Raw genomic sequence first — 21636 nt, 5'->3', positions numbered from 1 at the left:
CCTAATCTAATTCCCTCAGCATCACCCGACTTAATTCGACCACATTCCATTATCCTCTTTTTGCTTTTGTTGATGTTCATCTTATATCCTTATTTCAAGACACTGTCTATTCCATTCAACTGCGCTTCCAAGTCCTTCGCTGTCTCTGACAGAATTACAATGTCATCGGTGAACCTTAAAGTTCTAATTTCTTCTCCATGTATTTTAATACCTACTCCGAATTTTTCGTTTGTTTCCTTTACTGCTTGCTCAATATACAGATTGAATAACTTCGGGGAGAGGCTACAACCCTGTCTCACTCCCTTCCCAACAACTGCTTCCCTTTCATGCCCCTCGACTCTTATAACTGCCATCTGGTTTCTGTACAAATTGTAAATAGCCTTTCACTCCCTGTGTTTTACCTCTGCCACCTTTAGAATTTGAAAGAGAGTATTCCAGTCAACATTGTCAAAAGCTTTCTCTAAATCTACAAATGCTAGAAATGTAGGTTTGCCTTTCCTTAATCTTTCTTCTAACACAAGTCGTAGGGTTGGTATTGCCTCACGTGTTCCTACATTTCTACGGAATCCAAACTGATCTTCCCCGAGGTCGGCTTCTACTAGTTTTTCCATTCGTCTGTGAAGAATACGCGTTAGTATTTTGCAGCTGTGACTTATTAAACTGATAGTTCGGTAATTTTCACATCTGTCAACACCTGCTTTCTTTGGGATTGGAATTATTATATTCTTCTGGAAGTTTGATTGTATTTCGCCTGTCTCATACATCTTGCTCACCAGATGGTAGAGTTTTGTCAGGACTGGCTCTCCCAAGGCCGTCAGTAGTTCTAATGGAATGTTGTCTACTCCCGGGGCCTTGTTTCGACTCAGGTCTTTCAGTGCTCTGTCAAACTCTTCACGCAGTAGCATATCTCCCATTTCATCTTCATCTACATTCTCTTCCATTTCCATAATATTGTCCTCAAGTACATCGCCCTTGTATAGACCCTCTATATACTCCTTCCACCTTTCTGCTTTCCCTTCTTTGCTTAGAACTGGGTTTCCACCTGAGCTGTTGATATTTATACAAGTGGCTCTCTTTTCTCCAAAGGTCTCTTCAATTTTCCTGTAGGCAGTATCTATCTTACCCCTAGTGAGATAAGCCTCTACAGCCTTACATTTGTCCTCTAGCCATCCCTGCTAAGCCATTTTGCACTTCCTGTCGATCTCATTTTTGAGACGTTTGTATTCCTTTCTGCCTGCTTCATTTACTGCGTTCTTATATTTCATCCTTTCATCAATTAAATTCAATATTTCTTCTGTTACCCAAGGATTTCTATTAGCCCTCGTCTTTTTACCTACTTGATCCTCTGCTGCCTTCACTACTTCATCCCTCAGAGCTACCCATTCTTCTTCTACTGTATTTCTTTCCCCCATTCCTATCAATTGTTCCAATATGCTCTCCGTGAAACTCTGTACAACCTCTGGTTTAGTCAATTTATGCAGGTTTCATCTCCTTAAATTCCCACCTTTTTGCAATTTCTTCAGTTTTAATCTACAGTTCATAACCAATAGAATGCCCCTGGAAATGTCTTACAATGTAAAGCCTGGTTCCTCAATCTCTGTCTTACCATTATATAATCTATCTGATACTTTCTAGTATCTCCAGGATTCTTCCATGTATACAACTTTCTTTTATGATTCTTGAACCAAGTGTTAGCTATGATTAAGTTATGTTCTGTGCAAAATTCTACCAGACAGCTTCCTCTTTCATTTCTTAGCCCCAATCCATATTCACCTACTATGTTTCCTTCTCTCCCTTTTCCTACTCTCGAATTCCAGTCACCCATGACTATTAAATTTTCGTCTCCCTTCACTACCTGAATAATTTCTTTTATCTCATCATACATTTCATCAATTTCTTCATCATCTGCAGAGCCATTTGCATATAAACTTGTACTACTGTAGGAGGCATGGGCTTCGTGTCTATCTTGACCACAATAATGCGTTCACTATGCTGTTTGTAGTAGCTTACCCGCACTCCTATTTTTTTTATTCATTATTAAACCTACCCCTGCATTCCCCCTATTTGATTTTGTAATTATAACCCTGTATTCACCTGACCAAAAGTCTTGTTCCTCCTGCCAGCGAACTTCACTAATTCCCACTATATCTAACTTTAACTTATCCATTTCCCTTTTTAAATTTTCTAACCTACCTTCCCGATTAAGGGATCTGACATTCCACGTTCCGATCCGTAGAACGCCCGTTTTCTTTATCCTGATAACGACGTCCTCTTGAGCCAGAGTCCAGTGCCTGCGCTTTTCTTTTGCAGAATTCAGGAGCTGATAGAATAGCATCCTTTCTGCTAGAGTGTTGCGTACATTGAAAATCCAATATATACGTAATACTATCGCGTGTATTTTGTTACCACACATAATATTTGATGCAACATTCCAAAGTTTTAGTGTTGTGCTTCAAAAAAAACATCCCTTTTCTCGGCCTGAGAACTCACATAGCAAAGTGTGCGATTTGGCTGCAGTTCAACTGAAATTCGAGCCAAAGTGCGACTCGGCACCAGCCGCATTTACGAAGAATTATCAGAGATGAAATTCGCAATGAGTACTGAAGAAATTCCAGCACTGCGGATCGAAGACGAAATTCTTACTTTACTTACATCACAGAAATCTGAGCTGTCGCACTACGCACTAACTCGCGTAGTCAGTGATGAGTACATGGCAGAAAAGAATCTGTCACTGAGCGAGTGTTGTAATCATATCTGTATGACACAACAAGAGAATCTCCGCTCGTGTAGCGGAAAGCTGAGAAAGATAGCTTGTATCATTTGCTTTCTTCCGCGCAGTGTGACGATGTCAGCGAGTTTTCGTTTAATCCGCTAGGTGGAACTAGCGCCCGCTGCGGAATGGGTGCGTTTCGGCGACGTGGTTCAGTTGCTGGCCACCGATTTCCCAGTGGCGTTGTCGACGCTTATCACTGAAAGGCAGGTGGACCGCGCGCAACAGTTGGTCACAGGAAGCCCGCTCGTCTGTTCGAAGCTGACGACTCCACCATGCTTTCGAAATACCTTCCGTATTCGCAGGTAAGTTGTTCAGGTATAAATTTCTTCCTACTGCAGAAGACAACAGGTAAATGCAGCTTCTAATGTCGCAACTGGTTACTTAAATATTTTGTCCGTGCGCCATTATATAATGATTGTTGAATGTCCAAACCATTATTGCGTTTCGAAAATGTCATGTATCACGGATACTGTATGAGTTAATCGTTGAACTATATTAGACAGATGAATTATATTACATAGTTGCCTTTGACGTTTTAGATTCGGCAGTGAAACAGTAAAGACCAGAAATTTCACTGAATACAAGTTTCGTTGGCCGAAATAGGGATCGTTCGAATTTTACGTTTCTCCCATTTAGATACTAGTGCGTTGACAGCATTCACTTGGAATCTCGATATCTGATGGTATAGAAACAGAAATAGGATACGGTACATTTTACAGCTACTTTATTGGGGAACTTACTCTTAATCACTACAACTTCGAAAAAGTTCTAGCAGTTACCATGAGAAGGTCAGTAACACTGTTTTTGCACTGTTGCTCTGATCATATGGGATTTCGAGTTATCGTAGAGCGTCAAAGCTTTTTGTCGATCGTTCTAGCTCGTTAAAGTACAGTTTTTTATTCATTCTATGGCAGACAGTCCAGTATTTCTCATATTTCATCGTACCACAAATTGTTGAGAACCAATAGCAAATTATATCTATGGCACTCACCGGTAACGATTATTTTCCTTCGGTGATGTGTGCCTTTCGTTATTAAACCATAATGGATTGAAGGCGTCGGCAAGAGAAAATGTTACCCGCAGTTCAGTAAGGATTAGCCTGATGATATCAGTTGTCTTTCCGAACGTGCGAAGTTCTCGCAACAAGTAGTTTTCGAGGTACAGCTAGAAAGAACACTTACAGCAAGTATCCAAGGTAATAAAAGAAAACTTTGCCAGGATTCAGTCACACCATATACATCTACTGATTGGCCATCAAGTATCTAACTTTGTTAGGAATCAAGATATTAATTTTTTAATGAAAGTCTTAAAATTTTATGTAATTTAAAAAAAAATTTTATCATCAGATTTTGAGATCCACATAAACATAATACCGCTGTCAAAAAGAGGTAAAAATTTTATATCTACAGTTTCAATAGTTTCTGATAAAATGGGAAACATTTGCAAAAACAAGTAGTTTTTAATAACTCGCCCTTGAAACTTGGAGTAAAGGAAAGCTCACTATCGAATGAAGAGACAGTCTAAAACTGTAGAACCTTGTAATCTTTATCTTCTTGATGATCAACCAGATGCAGTCTGTTTCTCCGTCTGTGAGATCTCGCAGCTTGTGTTGTATTTTGGACACAATTTCTGCCTCGGAGACTCGCTGTCTACCGAGTTCTCGTAGGACTGCTTCTGTGTTATGGCCAGACTTGATTCAAAATTGCTTCAGGACTTTACTCTGCCTGCATTTCCATTATTGAAGGTCATCACAGCATAATTGACCCCAGTCTTCAGTGTTTTGAAGCCTACAAATATGTCTTTCGGCACCCTGGTCCATATAACATTGTTGAAGGACTCTTTACATTTTGAGTGTTTCCAGTGAGGCATTTCTTCAGAAGATCTGGATGTTCTAGAACTCTGTACTGGCTTTATTACTGCTCCAACAGCTTCAGGGTTAGTGTTTCTATGGGTGTATCCGGTTCCTGTTGCCTCAGTTTTGCGGTACTGATACCAGTCAGTTGAACACAAGTTATGTGAGAGTGGCTTCCCGTCACTTGACATCTTGTGGGAAACTTTACCATGCTGCTTTTCTCACTTCTTCTAGGTTGTTTGTGTTCTTTCTAATCGTATGGCTGTGGTATTCACTTAGGTGATTGTTTTGTCAGTCAAACGTCCTCTAACACTCTCGACATCAATGTTTTTGCTAGAAAAATTCTGTCTGGTTTTACACAGTCGGGTCCTCATTCGTTTCTGCATATAGCAGACACCTAACTTCTGCGGTGTTAGGTCATCGGGGCCTACTACCAATTACTGATTTGAATGAACTGGAATCACCATCACCAGTGAATTTAGCATAATGAACCCCACGCTGTTCTCGTGAGTGCTGAAAGAACTTCACAGCTGAGGAATTTCCATTCCTCCATTGAATCCCTCATGTCTTCTGACAGTCATGTTCATGAAATTGCTTCTTTTGTGCATCCGTGACAATGTTTTGACAATAATACTACATCAAACACGTCCCCATTATCACTACTTAAGGCAACTCCACAAGAAATTTTAGTGGCACTATTTGTGCCATGATTCGTCAAATGCTATGCAAATGTCGTTGCTACCACCGTTTTCTTCAACTGCTTCCACCGTTGCAGCTTCATTGATTAGTCTGCAATTACTTTTACTGTTTCCCCTAAAACATCTGTGTAGTAGGGGCCATGACAGATTCGTAAGAGCACGCAGTTTTTCCAGTCCCAGGGCCTTTGCTAACGCATATCAGCCCTTAGAAACATGACGTTCGTCTTAGAAGGGTTTTTGTTTTTACATTGTTCATATGTCCAAAATTCTCTGTTACCCTCATGACTCAAACAAGAGACTTCCAAACTAAGAACTAAACCATTTATTTTAGAAGCACTGTCAGCATTTATTACCTCCCAGTCACAGAAATTACAGCATATAATTTGATTAAACATTGTTTTTAGTGTACTTAAAACTTTAATTAAACTGATATTACTGGAAATGGTTTCATTGTACACAAACTTCATCATGGAGGCACTTGGTGGAGAAGAAGTTTGTTCAGTGCTGCTTCCAACAGGACATGTTCTGTAGAGTATACATTCATGCTCATAAATTAAGGATAATTGCAGAATGTGGTGCCACACAACGTGGCACTACACAGAACTGGCGCTAATCGCATAGCCACATAGGGAATACACACGACACAGATCTCTAAGTCCACGGTATTGGTGATAAGTTGAGAAAACCGTCCCGAAACACATGTGCTACAAAACGCCATTGTTTCCTGCGCATGACATCAGTATAGTATATGATCACCATGCACACGTACAAAGGCCGCACAATGGGTTATCATACTCTGGATCAGATGGTCGAGCAGCTGCTGGGCTATATCCTCCCATTCTTGCACCAGTGCCTGTTGGAGCTCCTGAACTGTCGTAGGGGTTTGAAGTCGTGCAGCGATATGCTGACAGAACATCCCAGAGGTGCTCGATGGGGTTTAGGTCTGGAGAACAGGCAGGCCACTCCATTCGCCTGATATCTTCTGTTTCAAGGTGCTCCTCCATGATGGCAGCTCGGTGGGGCCGTGCGTTATCATCCACCAGGAAGAAGGTGGGCCCCACTGCACCCCTGAAAAGGCGGACACACTGGTGCAAAATGATGTCCCTATACACCTGACGAGTTACAGTTCCTCTGTCAAAGACATGCAAGGGTGTACTTGCACCAATCATAATCCCGTCACACACCATCAAACCACGACCATCATACAGGTTCCTTTCAAGGACATTAAAGGGTTGGCATCTGGTTCGTGGTTCACGCCAGAAGAAAACCCGGCGAGAATCACTGTTCAGTCTGTAGCTGGACTCGTCTGTGAACATAATCGGGGACCATTGTTCCAGTGACCATGTAGTGTGTTCTTGACACCAGGCTTTACGGGCTTTTTCTGTGACCAGGGGTCATTGGAATACGCCTTGCAGATCTCTGAGCGAATAAATCATGTCTGTTCAGTGGTCTGTAGACAGTGTGTCTGGAGACAACTGTTCCAGTGGCTGCAGTAAGGTCCCGAGCAAGGCTACCTGCAGTACTCCGTGGCCATCTACGGGCACTGATGGTGAGATACCGGTATTCTTGTGGTTTTGTACGCTGTGGACGTCTCTTACTGTAGCTCCTGGACACGTTTCCTGTCTGCTGGAATCGTTGCCATAATCTTGAGATCACACTTTGTGGTACACGGAGGGCTCATGCTACGACCTGCTGTGTTTGACCAGCCTCCAGTCGCCCTAGTATTCTACCCTTCATAATGTCGTCAATATGTGTTCGTTGAGCCATTTTCAACACACAGTCACCTTTAGCACGTCTGAAAACGTCTGCACACCTACTCGCTGCACCGTACTCTGACATGCACCAACACACCTCTGCATATGTGGACTGCTGTCAGCGCCACCGCGCGACGACCACAGGTCAACTGCACCGCGTGGTCATACCATGAAGTGATTTAAACCTGCAAACCGCCCACCAGAGCATTGTTTCACCAGGTATCAGCATTATCCTTAATTTATGAGCATGAGTGTATTTTCCTTATTTCTTCTCTTCTTAGATATTCCCTTTGGAGGAGTCAGAGAAAAACACAGCTCAATGAGCAGAAGTCCAAATATATGCAATGAAACATGGAATGCGCCTTACGAAACATAGACGATACCATGCATCATACCACAAACTGGAAGTTATATTACAGCAGCCAACATAGCCAACCTATGCAGCTGTATGTTTACTAAAAGCCAACATAAATCACCACCTTCTAGAGTTCCCGAGATATTTTATAACTGAACGAGTGCTCATGGAACCTGAGAAATTGTTTGTGCAGTAAATTATTTCAAAATAAATTAAAAATACTTACAGTCATATAAAATCAACGAAATATTCATCAAAATAAAGAGAAAACACCAAACAGTAGTTTTCCATAAAAAAATAGAAGGTGGCATTTTTTTTCTCTGCACCACTTTTTGTACTCCATATAACCAAGCATATAACATGCAGTCACACAATATATGATCTATTGAATTGCCGCTTTCTCCAGCATACCCCTTCAATTGTTATTTTATATAAAGATTTCGTCAAATGTTTCTTCTCTGAAGAAGGAAAAAAAAAAGAACAGAATTTGTCGTTTCTGAGAGCTTGAAGAAACACGTTTCTAGACGAGGCTACATTGGTTGCTCAGCCATTTTATCATGAACTCTACCATGTTGGGAACTTGGGCATCCAAATTGTCCACTATTGCAAATTCTAGAAGAGGTAGAAAACTGGGCTAATGAGCCACAGAACACTCCACCTTCAAGGATCTTAGTCATGTTGTTGACCGAAATTGATAGATCGATCGGCATACTGTCCGTTCATTTACAGCATTACTGCTGTTGTTGTTGTGGTCTTACATCGAAAGACTGTTTTGGGTCTGCTCTCCATGCTACTCTATTCTGTCTTCAATTGAATGTGTTTCAATTCACGTCTACCTGGCCGTTTCTCTACGCTTTATTTTGTATCTGTTGTGCAATAGGCACTGTTTCTTAATTAGCTTTCAGATATCATCTGTATAGCAAAATGTGAGTCTGGTATGTATATATTTGTATCCAACTTAATCGATTATTTGTTTCAACTCAAATCACAGTTTCTCGACGTATCACCAGCCCGGACCTAATCCTTTAGGTTACCTCTATTGTATAAATTATGCTCTGTGGATTCAGGTTATGGGCACAGGTGTCAAATTTTGTGTAACAGATTGAAAGCACTTACCGAGTCCATGAGAGAACTATCTTGTGCCAAGCTTCCTACGGGTGCCTCACTAAAATAACAATTAATTGTATCCCTGTTAGTTCATTGTATTAATGATGATTAATGAGATAATAAATTTACGCTATAGGTAGTTCAGTCGATGATCATTACCCTCAAGTTACTACCAAATCTAAGTCCTGTCATTTGTTATATTTAAATTAAATGATGGGAAAATTCATTTAATTCAGTTATCTGATCTGAATTAGTAATGTTGGGACGCTTATGATTTCTTATTACCTGACCTTTGTGTTCTAGCGTTTTCCGCTGCACGATCGGTTTTCAGAAATCCGGGCCCTACAGAAGACATCAGGCCTCCTTTTGATCATTGATAAGAATAAAAAACAAATAGCAGCCCCTTTCAAATTCAATCCTTTACCATACTGGTTTTCCATGACTGTGTTGTAATGAAGATTATATTATATAATGCGGTACATACTTTTAATCATCTCTTGTAGTAAATTCATGGATTGGATGCAAGAAATGTATGTCTGTGAGACTAATTTCTGTTCACTGGAGGCCGACATGGATCCCCATACTGTCACCTTCAAGCTTTGCTGTTTTGAACCCTATATGTTTTCATGGTACTCTGCGTGTGATGGTTTCCGTAACAAACTGTTGCTATTATTATCAAACACAGTAGCTTTACTCGATTGTATTAATTAAACTTATTCCCAGAAGAATCATATTTGTACTCACATTTTAGTTGATAAACTCAGTGTTTTGTCCCATTTCGTCTTACATGTGTAAGACTTCTTTCATGGTAAATTATTTCTTATACCCCCGCGTTTAAGTGTCTTCTGGACAAACCTGGACGACACCGGTAACTTGTTGTAATCCATCAGTTTCGTAGCAATTTCAAAAAAAGCAGTACCGGACACTTTTCTACAAAGCTTACCGTATACCTTTGTTCTCAAGAACTTAGCTTTGCCAACAGGCCCCCCGCATCGCTGGTTGACGACGCTGTATCCTGGTGCCCTGCATCTTCCATTGCCTCTCCTAATTTCCGAAAGAGAGCCGCCTCCCTATTGGGCACAATAATTTACCTCTCCTCTGTTGTGTCGTTCACTTTCCCGCCGAATTCACCGGAAGGCGTGCAGTCTCACATACTAAGTGGACGTCCAGCGGGAGATACTGTTGAAATTGAGCGGTGTTCCTGTATCGTGCCCGCGACGTATGTGTGACTAGATTATGTAGGATCTGAAAACATAAGAGTGGAAATACTCGTCGATTTCGTACAGTTACTTTCAATTTGAATAGTATGTTCGCTCCATGGAGTTAAAGTATAGAGTTGTGTTGTAACATTATTAAAGGCGACTTAGGATTATTCACTGCACAGAAATAAATGACATAGCTTCCTATTAATAGTCCCTACGTCCACCGACCTCTAAGACTGGGGGACTTCGGACATCTCTTTCAGGCTCGCTTTTCATTCACATCTAAGCTCACCGGACAAAAAATTAGTCACCCAGAGAAATCATTACGCGCATAATTTAATACCGTGTAATTTCTCCCCTGGACTCGAAAACCACCTGGATTCGGCCAGAATGTGAGTCTGCAAGTATAAGCAGGAACGTCGCATCCAGGTTAAGCCACTCGCTGAGGATTTTATCGCGCAGTTTCACCAAATTGCAGGGACGCTCACTCATATTGGCTGCTGTTCCAACATGTCCCACAGTTTTCCTATGGGGTTCAAGTCAGGTGATTTTGGGGGAGTATTCAGAAAACCAGTCACACATTCTTCCAGCCCGAAGAACTTTGCTATTTTTTTTTTCTTTGTGTGCCTTTGTGAGCAATGACGTCTTGTGAGGTGACCGACACCGAATATTCATTGCATGTATTTCCCGTCGCAATGTTCTCTCGCTAATAGGTGGGGATGGACTTTCGTTCCCAGCCAGCAACTATTCCTGTCGGGTTTGGAAGCGATTTTGATCGCTAGCCGTGAAACTCGCCTCCGGCCCCTCTCAGTCAGGATGTTTGTCCGACCACAATTCTGACGATGTGTTTCGTGGCGACGTGTGTTCACCACTGCTTTGTGTAGTTGCGGCATCCATGATTTAGTGTAGACAAGAACTGTCGAAGAGCAGAGTGATTTTCCTGTTTTGACGCTTAGCCCAGAGTGGATATAGAGGGGTGTGTGGGAAGAGACTGGTACTAATTACATTGTATTGCTGATGAATTATTAATAATATATTGTTTGTTTATAGAAATTCAATTTGCATATCATCTGTGGAATAGTGAAGCAGTCTAATCATGACATCACAATCCAAGATGGCCGACCCAGAATACTGGTACAGTCTAACTCCTCTCCTCCTATTGACAGGAAATATCAGATCAAAACGATTGCAGTGTATGGAATGTTGTTCAAACAGTTTCTGAGATATTGTGTATTTATTTATTTAAACAATTTGCAGGAGCCAAGGCAGTGCAAAATATTATTTATTTGAACAATTTCATTCGAGCAGGGATAGTTGTCGTCGATGGAGCACTAGACAGTAGCTCCATGCAGTTTTGTCCCCCCCCCCCCCCCTTTATCTAGTCTGGGGTATGCTATGCGTCAAAAGAGGAAAATCACTCTGCTCTTCGATAATTCTTGTCTACAGTAAATCATAGATACCTCGAATAATACAGAAAGCAATGGTGTAAAATACGTGGCCACGAAACACATCGTCAGGATTGTGGTCAGACAAAGATCCTGACAAAGGGAAGTGAGACGAGTTTCACGAGTTGGGATCAAAATCGCTTTCAAACCCGACGGGACTTGGTGCAGGCTCAATGGTTCGTCGGCGAATACCTGTGGTTCTCCACATCTGCGGATCACGCGATTGCACGTTGGCGGCTTTTCGCGTATGTAAGTCAATACGTCTGTGTAGGACTGCTCTTCTGCGACTCGGACATGTGTTGGGCTGGACGTCTGGGACTCGAAGAATTTTGAAACATGGATGTGAGGTTGTGGAGTAATTTGGATTATTATTCGTGGCATACTTAGGCTGGAATTGTTCTACGAAAATCCGACGCTAAGCAGAGAATTTTGAAAGCTTGTTACACAGCAAGAGCCATAGACATTCTCATTTTGAAATAATAATGATGGTCTTTTAACGAGCCTTCAGCTCGATAATTCAACGTAATAATGAATTGTTTGAATGATTTTCATAATGAGCCTAAAGCTCTGTAGGAAACTGATTAAGACGTAGACTAAATAGCCTTCAGCTATGACTTGATTCCGTTTTTTATTAAATGTTAATCAATTTAATTTTTGAGCGCAACCTCGTATCCTGCGAACATCGTTGTCTCCGCTGCACGCATGCACAATACGTGTGTCCACACACAAGCTACAGCAGGAGCAGTGTCATGAAGAGGCAGAAAGAAAGCCAACAGGAGGGCCGTGCAGAGGTGTATACGGACGGCATAATAGAAAAGCGGTAACTTCGGCAATAGTTGAGCAGTACGCTGCGAAACTCAAACAAATCCAGCAACTTCACACAGCGTATGGCCATGGGCACGGCCAAACACGATTACCCCTTTTTGCCACTGTCATAGCCTTACGTTTACCCGTGTTTACGTACAATGTTCGCTTGAAACATAAATGTCTCACTGATCGCTGCTACCTCGTATGTCCACGTAGATAACGTTACTCGATCGCTGCGCCATCTGTAAAGGCTCAACTATTAATCTGTGTGCGCGCACAGGCATGATTAAGTTTTTGTCCGGTGAGTTTATTTGGTCGTGGGATGCAACGACAGTTAGATGATCCACCGTGTTACATAAATTGTCGTACAAGGAACGTGTGGAACAAATCCCGTTAAATATGACTCCACGTTTCGTGGTGGAGATTGGTGGTGCTGAGAGACAGATTGACTTATGACGATGTCATGATCGAACACATTCTAACCATGAGACAGTATGCCATTCTCCGAATGATTAGTTACTCGCAGCTGGTGCGTTCATTAGTCATCACGGTGCCCCGGACCATATTTCATTAGGGTTTTTGTATCGGGGAGAGGGAAGGGGAGGAGAGAATTGTTGAAAGCCAAAACCTACGGCGGAGAGTCAGGCACACACCTTATGAACACCACTGTATTCACAAAAGAACACCAAGAAGATCTCTACAGTGCATTTTACGATAGATTACACCGTAATTATTCTGATCCATGGGAGAACCAGCCATGACGAAACTATTCTACCTCATAATGCGTTTGTTTGCATGACCATCTTACGCAGCAGCTGTTAAAATCTGTTAATATTGGTCATCCGTCTTGAGCTTACTGTAGTTTAATTAAAGATAATTACACCAGATGCAATTCGCTCTCGTTTATAAAGCATCTTCCGTGGTTATTCTGCAAATTATATACATACGTTTGTACATTTTTTGTTCTTTTATTTCAAAAACAGTGTTTTGTTTGTAAAGTTGGCGTGCAAATTACTTATGGGTTTTCTTTGCTTATTCTGCTTCTTCCGTCCTTGCTCGCAGGGGTTGACGTCGAAAGACTTCGATTCACATATGCACTTTGCAGTTTTTACCATTCTGCAGTACCGTACTCTTGCGCTGCATTATTTACACTTCATTTTTGTAAACTGTTGCTCAGTCTGCACGAAAACAGTGTTTATATCTGTTCGTTTGTTTTAGTTCACGTTGTGAGTGTTGCTAACCTGTGAAACAACTTTGTGTGTGTGTGTGTGTGTGTGTGTGTGTGTGTGTGTGTGGGCGCGCGCGATAGTGTAAATTAGTGAAATTTTATGTTAGATACAGATGCGGGAGGAGAAGGGGGGGTTGATCGCATTTTTTTAAACTGACTATTCTACACTGAAGTGCCAAAGAAACTGGTATAGGCATGCATATTCAAATACAAAGATATATAAATAGGCAGAATACGGTGCTGCGGTCGGCAACGCCTATATGATAGCAAGTATCTGGCGCAGTTGTTAGATCGGTTACTGCCGTTACAATGGCAGGTTATCAAGATTTAAGTGAGTTTGACGTGGTGTTATCGTCGGCGCACGGGCGATGGGACACAGCATCTCCGAGGTAGCGATTTTCCCGTACGACCATTTCACGGGTGTACCGTGAATATCAGGAATAGGGTAAAACATCAAATCTCTGACGTCACTGCGGCCGGAAAAAGATCCTACAAGAACGGGACCAATTACGACTGAAGAGAAACGTTTAACGTGACAGAAGTGCAACCCTTGCGCAGATTGCTGCAGATTTCAGTGCTGGGCCATCAACATGTGTCAGTGTGCGAACCATTCAACGAAAAATCATCGGCATGGGCTTTTGGAGCCGAAGGCCCACTCGTATACCATTGATGACTGCATGACATAAAGCTTTACGCCTTGCCTGGGCCTGTCAACACCGACATTGGACTGTTGATGGTTGGAAACATGTTGCGTGGTCGGACAAGTCTCGTTTCAAATTGCGTCCGGCAGATGGACGTGTACGGGTATGGAGACAAACTCATGAGTCCATGGACCCTGCATCTCAGCAGGTACTGTTCAAGCGGGTGGAGGCTCTCTAATGGTGTGGGGCGTGTACAGTTAGAGTGATATGGGACCCCTGATACTTCTAGATACGACTGTTGACAGGTGGCACGTACTTAATCATCCTGTCTGATCACCTGCATCCATTCATGTCCACTGTGCATTCCGACGGATGTGGGCAATTCCAGAAGAACAGCGCGATTCCCCACACGTCCAGAATTTCTACAGAGTGACTCCAGGAACACTCTTCTATGTTTAAACACTTCCACTGGCCAGCAAACTCCTCACACATGAACATTATTGAGCGTATCTGGAAACTCTTGCAACCAGCTGTTCAGAAGAGATCTCTACCCCTCGTACTCTTACGGATTTAAGGACAGCCCTGCAGGACTCATGTGTCAATTCCCTAAAGCACTACTTCAGACATTAGTCGAGTCCATGCCACGCCGAGTTGCGCACTTCTGCGTGCTCGCGGGACCCCTACACGATATTAGGCAGATGTACCAGTTTCTTTGGCTCTTCAGTGTATATCGTTTGCGGCGCATAAAATAAAAATACTTACACGAATTATCTACAGGAGATATGTAGGAATGCGTAAGTCCGAGGGTCGTTCAATAAGTAAGGCCCCAAATTTTTTTTGAGAACGTATTTATTGTTAAGAGTCAGAATTTGGAGACAATATACATCATTATGTCTTGTACATGTCTTATTTTACTTCGTAGTCTCCATTGTTCTTTGGCCGTCCGCCAACGTTGTGGAAGAGCATGCTGGTAAAAGCTCTTGTCCTGTTGTACGGGTAGCCATGTTTTCACTGCATGGCTGACACTCTCGTCATCTTCAAAGTGTGTTCCCCGTAGAGAAACTTTAAGCAGCCCAAAGAGATGGAAGTCCGTGGGTGCCAGGTCTGGACCGTAGGGTGGATGAGGCAGTGATGTCGAACCCAATTTGGCGATGTGTTCCCAGGTTCTCAGATTTGTGTGTGGGCGTGCATTATTGTGTTGGAGCAGGATTTCTGCTGGATTCTTGTCCGATTGAACATTTCGGAAACGGTTCTTGAGTTTATTCAGAGTCTTCACGTATGCCTCTGAATTGCTGGTTGACCCTCCTGGCATCGCATCCACGAGAATGACGCCATCATCACAATCCCAGAAGACTGTCACCATGACTTTTCCGGCAGAGGGGGTTGTCTTGAATTTCTTCCTTTGTGGTGAAAGAGGATAATGGCACTCCATGGACTACCTTTTTGTTTCCGTTGCGAAGTGGTGCGTCCAGCTTTCGTCCCCCGTAACGATCCGTCACAGAAAGGCCCCTCCGTCGGTCTCAAAACGCTTCAACAATTCAGATGAAATGGCTTTTCTTTGAACCTTGTGATCCACTGTGATCATTGGTGGGAGCCCATCGTGAGCACCTCTTTGAATATCCGAGAGTCTCTATCATTGCAGACGCACACGCAATGCTGACCGACAACTGTAGAGCCAATTGTCGAGTTGAGATGCGCCGGTCGACACGAATAACGGTGGATGCACGATTTATCATGCCTGAATCAGTGGCTAAACATGGAGCTCTGTTCCTGCGTTTCCTGAAGCCATAACTTTCTTTACCCACTGCCCAATTGTACTCATATCAACTGCAGCATCGCCATACACTGCACCCAAACTTATATGGATGTTGACCATGGTTTCTTTTTGTGCACACAAGAATTCAATAGCAACACGCTGCTTGTAACGTGAGTCATACGTAGAAGCCATTTTGATGCTGTACTACGGCTCTGCCACATGCCAGAACCGTTCGAAACTTCACCGGTGCACAGAACATACACCAAATGTGAAGCACCAACGAGGACGTTTGTCTATGTATATTAATGGCCTTTTAAAAATGTGGGGCATTACTTATTGAACGTCCCTCGTATATTGATCCTGCAGCTCGTGTTAGTAGAGTAACCGAACAAAGGCAAAATCACACGTAAAACATTTGTAAATGTAGGAAAAGCTTTTGACATTGTGTGACTGGAATATTATTAGAAATTGTGGTTTCATCAGGAATGAAAAACAGGGAACGAAACGTTATTTGAAACTTGTACAGAAACCATACTGCAGTGCTAAGAGACGAAGGACGTGAAAGCGATCGAGATGGGAGACAGACAAGGTTGTATCTTACCTCCAATGTATTCAATCTGCACATTGAACAAGCAGCAAAGGAAACAAAGAAGACATTTTGAAAGGAAATTAAAGTTCAGGGGGAAGAAATGAAAATAAAAAAGCATGATCCACCGAGAACATTGTGATTATCCCAGAGATGGTAAAGAACTTCGAAGAACAGATGAGGGAAATGGATAGTGTCTTGAAAAGATGGGCAGAAATAAAACTAGAACAAGTTGGAGCGTAATCGAATTGTCAATCGACGATGGAATTAGATTATGAAATCAAGGGCTGAAAGTAGTACACAAGGTTCTTCTGCTTTTCATCAAAATAACTGACGTCAGCAAGTTAAAGAGGATATCAAATGCTTTATGGCAATAACAAGAAAATAATTTCTGGGAAAAGAGAAGTGTGTTACAAATGATTACAAATATTTTCGGAACGTACAGAAGTGGGCGATAAACAGTACAGGCAGGAAGAGAAAGTAAGCTTTTGAAATGAAATGTAGTAGTACAGAAGAACATACTGTGTGCTAGTACATCTCTTCCCAGTCGTGTAATGAGGGAAAATTGCATGATAATTGTCAGCTCTGGATGAGCATTTATGAAGATGGTCGTTTACAAGCGAACTGCGAGCAATTAATGCTGAGGCTCCGTGACAGGCGGAGATTACGCAGGCGAGTGATGAAACGTGGTATTTACTAGATCTATAATGCAGTGGAGTGCCGAGAAAAAGGAATAAGTTTTCGAAAACCAAAAAGACTGTATATCAACGAAACATTTATTTATTTATAGCTATTTTTAGACTTATTGCCTGCGCTTGTATAATACACTGGTCAAAATAAATGATGAATTATGCTTAATTGTTAATACTAGACATAACAGGAAACAAAACTGATTTTGTTCTGTCAGGTATAGTCATAAGAAAACAAAAGTAAAGAAGATAAACTTATTTCCACTTGATAATCGTAAACAAAAAACAGAAACAAAACCTTACAAAAGATTTCACTGCAAACATTGCAGTTTCTTCTCACTGGCATTTTGCGTAACAGATTCATTATGCACCAACTGGCCCTCCTCGTAACTGTATACGCTTTTGAATGGGGTTAGGCAAATACCTTACCAAACTGTCTAGATAAGCCTATGTGATATTGTCCCTTTGATCCACAGCGACCTCGATAATGTCTTGTAAGATCTCCGGTGTGACAGGATGATTGAAAACCGCTCGTTTTAGCATGGTCCATGCATTCTAAATGCACATGAGATATGGAATATTGGGATCATTTCGTCCGACTGTTCATATGCTTAGTAGGAAGGTGTTCATGAGATTGTGACGATGGTGGCGTGAGCTATCGGCCGTCAGCGTGAATCCCGCTCCAATATGCGCACTAAATGGAGTCTAAATGCATGCAAGGATGTCGTCCCGATACTCGACACCAGATACCGTACCATGTTTTGGCTCAGGGGTTGTCCAACGGCCGTGTATGATTCCATCCCAAAACGTGACTGAACTGCCTTGATAAGGGTGATGGCCTACGATACAGTTAAGGTGTAAACATCGTCCTCGTTGCCTCTCCATACGGATGTCAGGGTGGAGATTGATACGCGTCTCATCAGGAAAGAGCGATGTGTCCCACTGCTGCCAAGTCCACAGAGAGTGATTTCGTGTCCATGCGAGACGAGCCCCTCTCCGAACCATATTTACAGGAGGAGCTATGAGAGGTCTTCTGGCACGTAATCCCTGCTGATGGAGCATATTTCGTATCGCTTGTATTGACAACGGCTATACTGTAGCTGTTTGGAACTGTCGCCGTAGACGCGTAGCGTTATGTTGAGGGTTTCTGCTTGCTGTTCTACGCAGATATAGGTCCAGCACACCTGTTGTTTTTCTTCCGCCGCCACTTCTATGATGATCCTCAACTGATCCCATCACTAGAAACTCGTTCCAGATTCTAGAGATAGAGACGTCACTTCGACTCAGCGACAATCGCTGTGACATCCACCTGTCTTATTCTCTGCTCCATTAGAGTGACTATACAGAGCCTCTGACCGTACGTTATTGTTGTCCGAACTATCATCAAGCAACAAACTCTCGTAATCACACGCAGCAGAAGTACTGTATCGTTTACAGGTGACACGGTTGCTATAGACTGCACATACTGCCCACTCATGATAGAAACACGGACTGGTTCCGCTAGAATTGCATTGCAAACAAACCAATGTACTGATATCATGACGTTTTTCTCGATCACAACGTGCAGTACTTAAGTTAAGCAATTTACAACATTTATTTTTACCATTGTAGTTCGCTGATGGAAACACATTTTTAGCACTTGTTTTATGATGTAACTGATAACGAAATTGTTTCAACATTCTTTTTCTTTCTTTCTTCTTCTTTTTCTATTTTACTGTTCAGTTCTAAGGTTGGTTTGCAGCAGTGCGCCTTTACACACTTCTGTCTGCCTTCTTTTTCGTTTCTGCACACGTCACTCATAATTTGCTGCATGTATGGCATCCTCGCTCGTCCGCGGCAATTCCCTCCCTCAATAGCTTCTTCTGCTGCTGTTCCAGGTATATTATCGTATCTTAAAATGTGTCGCTGTCTGTTTTCTTGTGCTTAGAGGAATCTGGCTTCTTGTATTCTCAGCACCTCTTCATTGGTAACTCAATCTATTCAGCTGAACATCCTTCTGTAGCACCACATCACCAGGGCGCCTAGCCGTTTTCCCTATTGTTTTCTTACTGTCCAAGTTTTACACCCGTTTAAGGTCACACTTGAAGCAGACGCTCTCATGATTCGTTTTTTTTTTTAATTTCCAGTTTGATGTTATTGATGGTTGTTTCTCAGATTAAGTGCATTTTTGGTCTGTTGTATTCTGCTCAGAATTTCTGGCTTCTACAATTTCTTGTAATGCTGCTTCCCAAGTAGGTAAATTCCTCTATCACTTCAAATTCCTCACCTCCAATTATCATTCTTAGAGGTCCATATTCTTATTCAGTCTTACATAACATCACTTTAGTCTTTCTCTTTTTTATTCTCGTACGACGGTGGTTACAGAAGATCCTTTACATTGTGCAGAGGACCTTCTCTAATGCTTGTTTTGTCTCCGTGACGACATCAGTGTCTTCTGCATAAGCTGTTTCGCAAACGTGGTTTATCGATAGCATCCTGGATGTAAGCATTGAATTAAAGACGAGGTAGTTGCCTTCCTTGTCTCACGCCTTTCCCAATTTTTGTTTCAAGTCCTTATGAAAAATACTACAGTCCGATTAAAATTGATATTTGCTGTCTGTCACTTGTTGCTACAGTATTGCCACATCCGATCGGTTATACAAGACACAAAAACTCGTCGTGTCACTTCACAAATGCTGTCAATTTGTAACGCGGAGAGATGTTGGTAGTGACGCGAGGTACGACGGAAATGGAAGATGCTCTGTCGACAGCTGATCTTAAGACCAGTGACCGAATTTCGGCAGACGACGCGTTTTGTAGCCCTGTATTTAAACTCATGTCCTAACATAACCACAACGTCGTGACGTGCAGTGTATCTGAGAAAACGGCGGTCAACAATCTGCGACAGAACTAAAATAACGATCACATTGTTCACAACGTTTGAGGCTAACCTCTACGAGCAAACTCAAGACAGAAAAAATTTATAGCGTGTTTCTCTGCATAGCCATCTTCCGCAGCAAAATTTCAGTTTTAGCGGGAAAAGCAAACTGTAATTTCTCACTGTCACTGGTTACCTGTAACTATCCTCACAATGGCTTGATCAGTAGATTCCTTTTTCTGTGATAGCTTTGCATTAAAAAGCATCAGTGCCAAAATTACGTCTCTTGTTTCTAGTTCTCAACTGAATCAAAACTGATGTTCACTAATGATAATAATAATATTGTTGAGGAAACAATAAACTATCGAAACAGTTGCTGATTTTTATAGTGTAGCTCTTCATAAAGTCGGCAGGTTGTCGTATTTTAACTTTTTTAGGTATTCAGTTTTCAGATTGTTTCTTTTTTTTACTCTCTTTCTCAGGCATCCATGAGTTGATTGTTATTTCAATTCTGTGTCCTGATCGCCTCCGTGTAGAAGAGTGATGTGCATCATCTGGCTATGAGTTCAAATGGTTCAAATGACTCTAAGCACTATGGGACTTACCATCTGAGGTCATCAGTCCTCTAGACTTAGAAACTTCTTAAACCTAACCAACCTAAGGACATCACACACATCCATGCCCGAGGCAGGATTCGAACCTGCGACCGAAGCAGGCGCGCGGTTCCAGACTGAAGCGCCTAGAACCGCTCAGTCACAGCGGCCGGCCTGCTATGAGTTGAGTGAACTTTATTCTGGTTGTATTTATCTTGCCGGCCGTGGTGGCCGAGCGGTTCTAGGCGCTTCAGTCCGGAACCGCGCAGTCCCATAGTGCTCAGAGCCATTTGAACCATTTTTTGTATTTATCTTTTATTTGTTAGTGTATTGCAACTGGGATGCGGAATGGGGAACTAGGTCGCCATTTGCTGAGATGAGTGTGTAAACCCCGCCTTAAAACCTTATTGATGAAGGCAGAAGTACAAGACCAACAGTTGTTACTGCCGTGTGCGGAATTCATTTGGCTCTAGCTCACATCTGGTCTCGCAAGCTACGATGCTGCACGTCAAACTGTAGGAGCAGTTGGTTGTCTATTGATTTTTGTAAATGATATGCGGATGACAACTTTTACTATCGTATTCCACTTGTATACTATTTACTCTCTCTTTTGGCACTGTCAATAAGATTTCACATCGCAGACAATTTGAGGTGTGTTACAGAGGGAATTTTGGTTTCGTTTGGCCAAGCATGGGATATGTCGTAACATTTTCAAATAAACGATCCTACGATTCGTCTTATGTAATGCTGGGAATCTAGAAAGAACATAACTAAGGAGAGCCAAATGGGATTTTGAACCACGCTCATCAAGAAAGCGAAGTCATTGTTTGCGCTGTTATCGCGTGGAGAAGCCTCATGGTATCTGACAATTTCATTGTGAAATATGGTACTGGAGCAGTGTGCCAATCCCACTTACTTAGGAGTTACTTTAAATCTAGTTTCGACATTCCAGAAACATTGTTTGAACGCCGAACTGAATATCAGTGGTAGAAATAAAGTACCTCGGTAATGAATCAGTACAGCTTAGGGACTCAGACCATTACTTATAAGAACTACAACTTCAGTTTTAGCAATGCGCTTGTTGACTAGCGAATGTGCAGGCCTGGTGTGGTATAAATCACTACATCGGAGAAAGTCGACTATGCTCCCGATTGTTAATTGGCTGCCTACGACCACTTGCAACTGAGAAACAAGTATTACCTGGTCGCTACAGTTCCTTCAGCGATTAAAATAGAGTTATCAGTCTGCAAGGAGAGTGCCAAACTATCTATTTCAACATGACCGAAGTCCACG

General features: G+C 42.2%; 1 protein-coding gene across 1 annotated transcript in view; it reads left to right on the top strand.

The window, feature by feature from the left end:
• The first annotated feature begins 2994 nt into the window (after nucleotides 1-2994).
• Nucleotides 2995-21636, top strand: part of LOC126263502 (uncharacterized) — a 140037-nt gene continuing 121395 nt past the window's right edge. The window contains exon 1 of the mRNA XM_049960595.1: nucleotides 2995-3075. The gene's annotated coding sequence lies outside the window, so the exon portion shown is untranslated. The remainder of the gene's footprint in view (nucleotides 3076-21636) is intronic.

Source organism: Schistocerca nitens, chromosome 6, assembly GCF_023898315.1.
Source record: "Schistocerca nitens isolate TAMUIC-IGC-003100 chromosome 6, iqSchNite1.1, whole genome shotgun sequence".
Taxonomy (NCBI): Eukaryota; Metazoa; Arthropoda; class Insecta; order Orthoptera; family Acrididae; genus Schistocerca; species Schistocerca nitens.
This window is presented reverse-complemented; position numbering and strand designations above follow the sequence as displayed.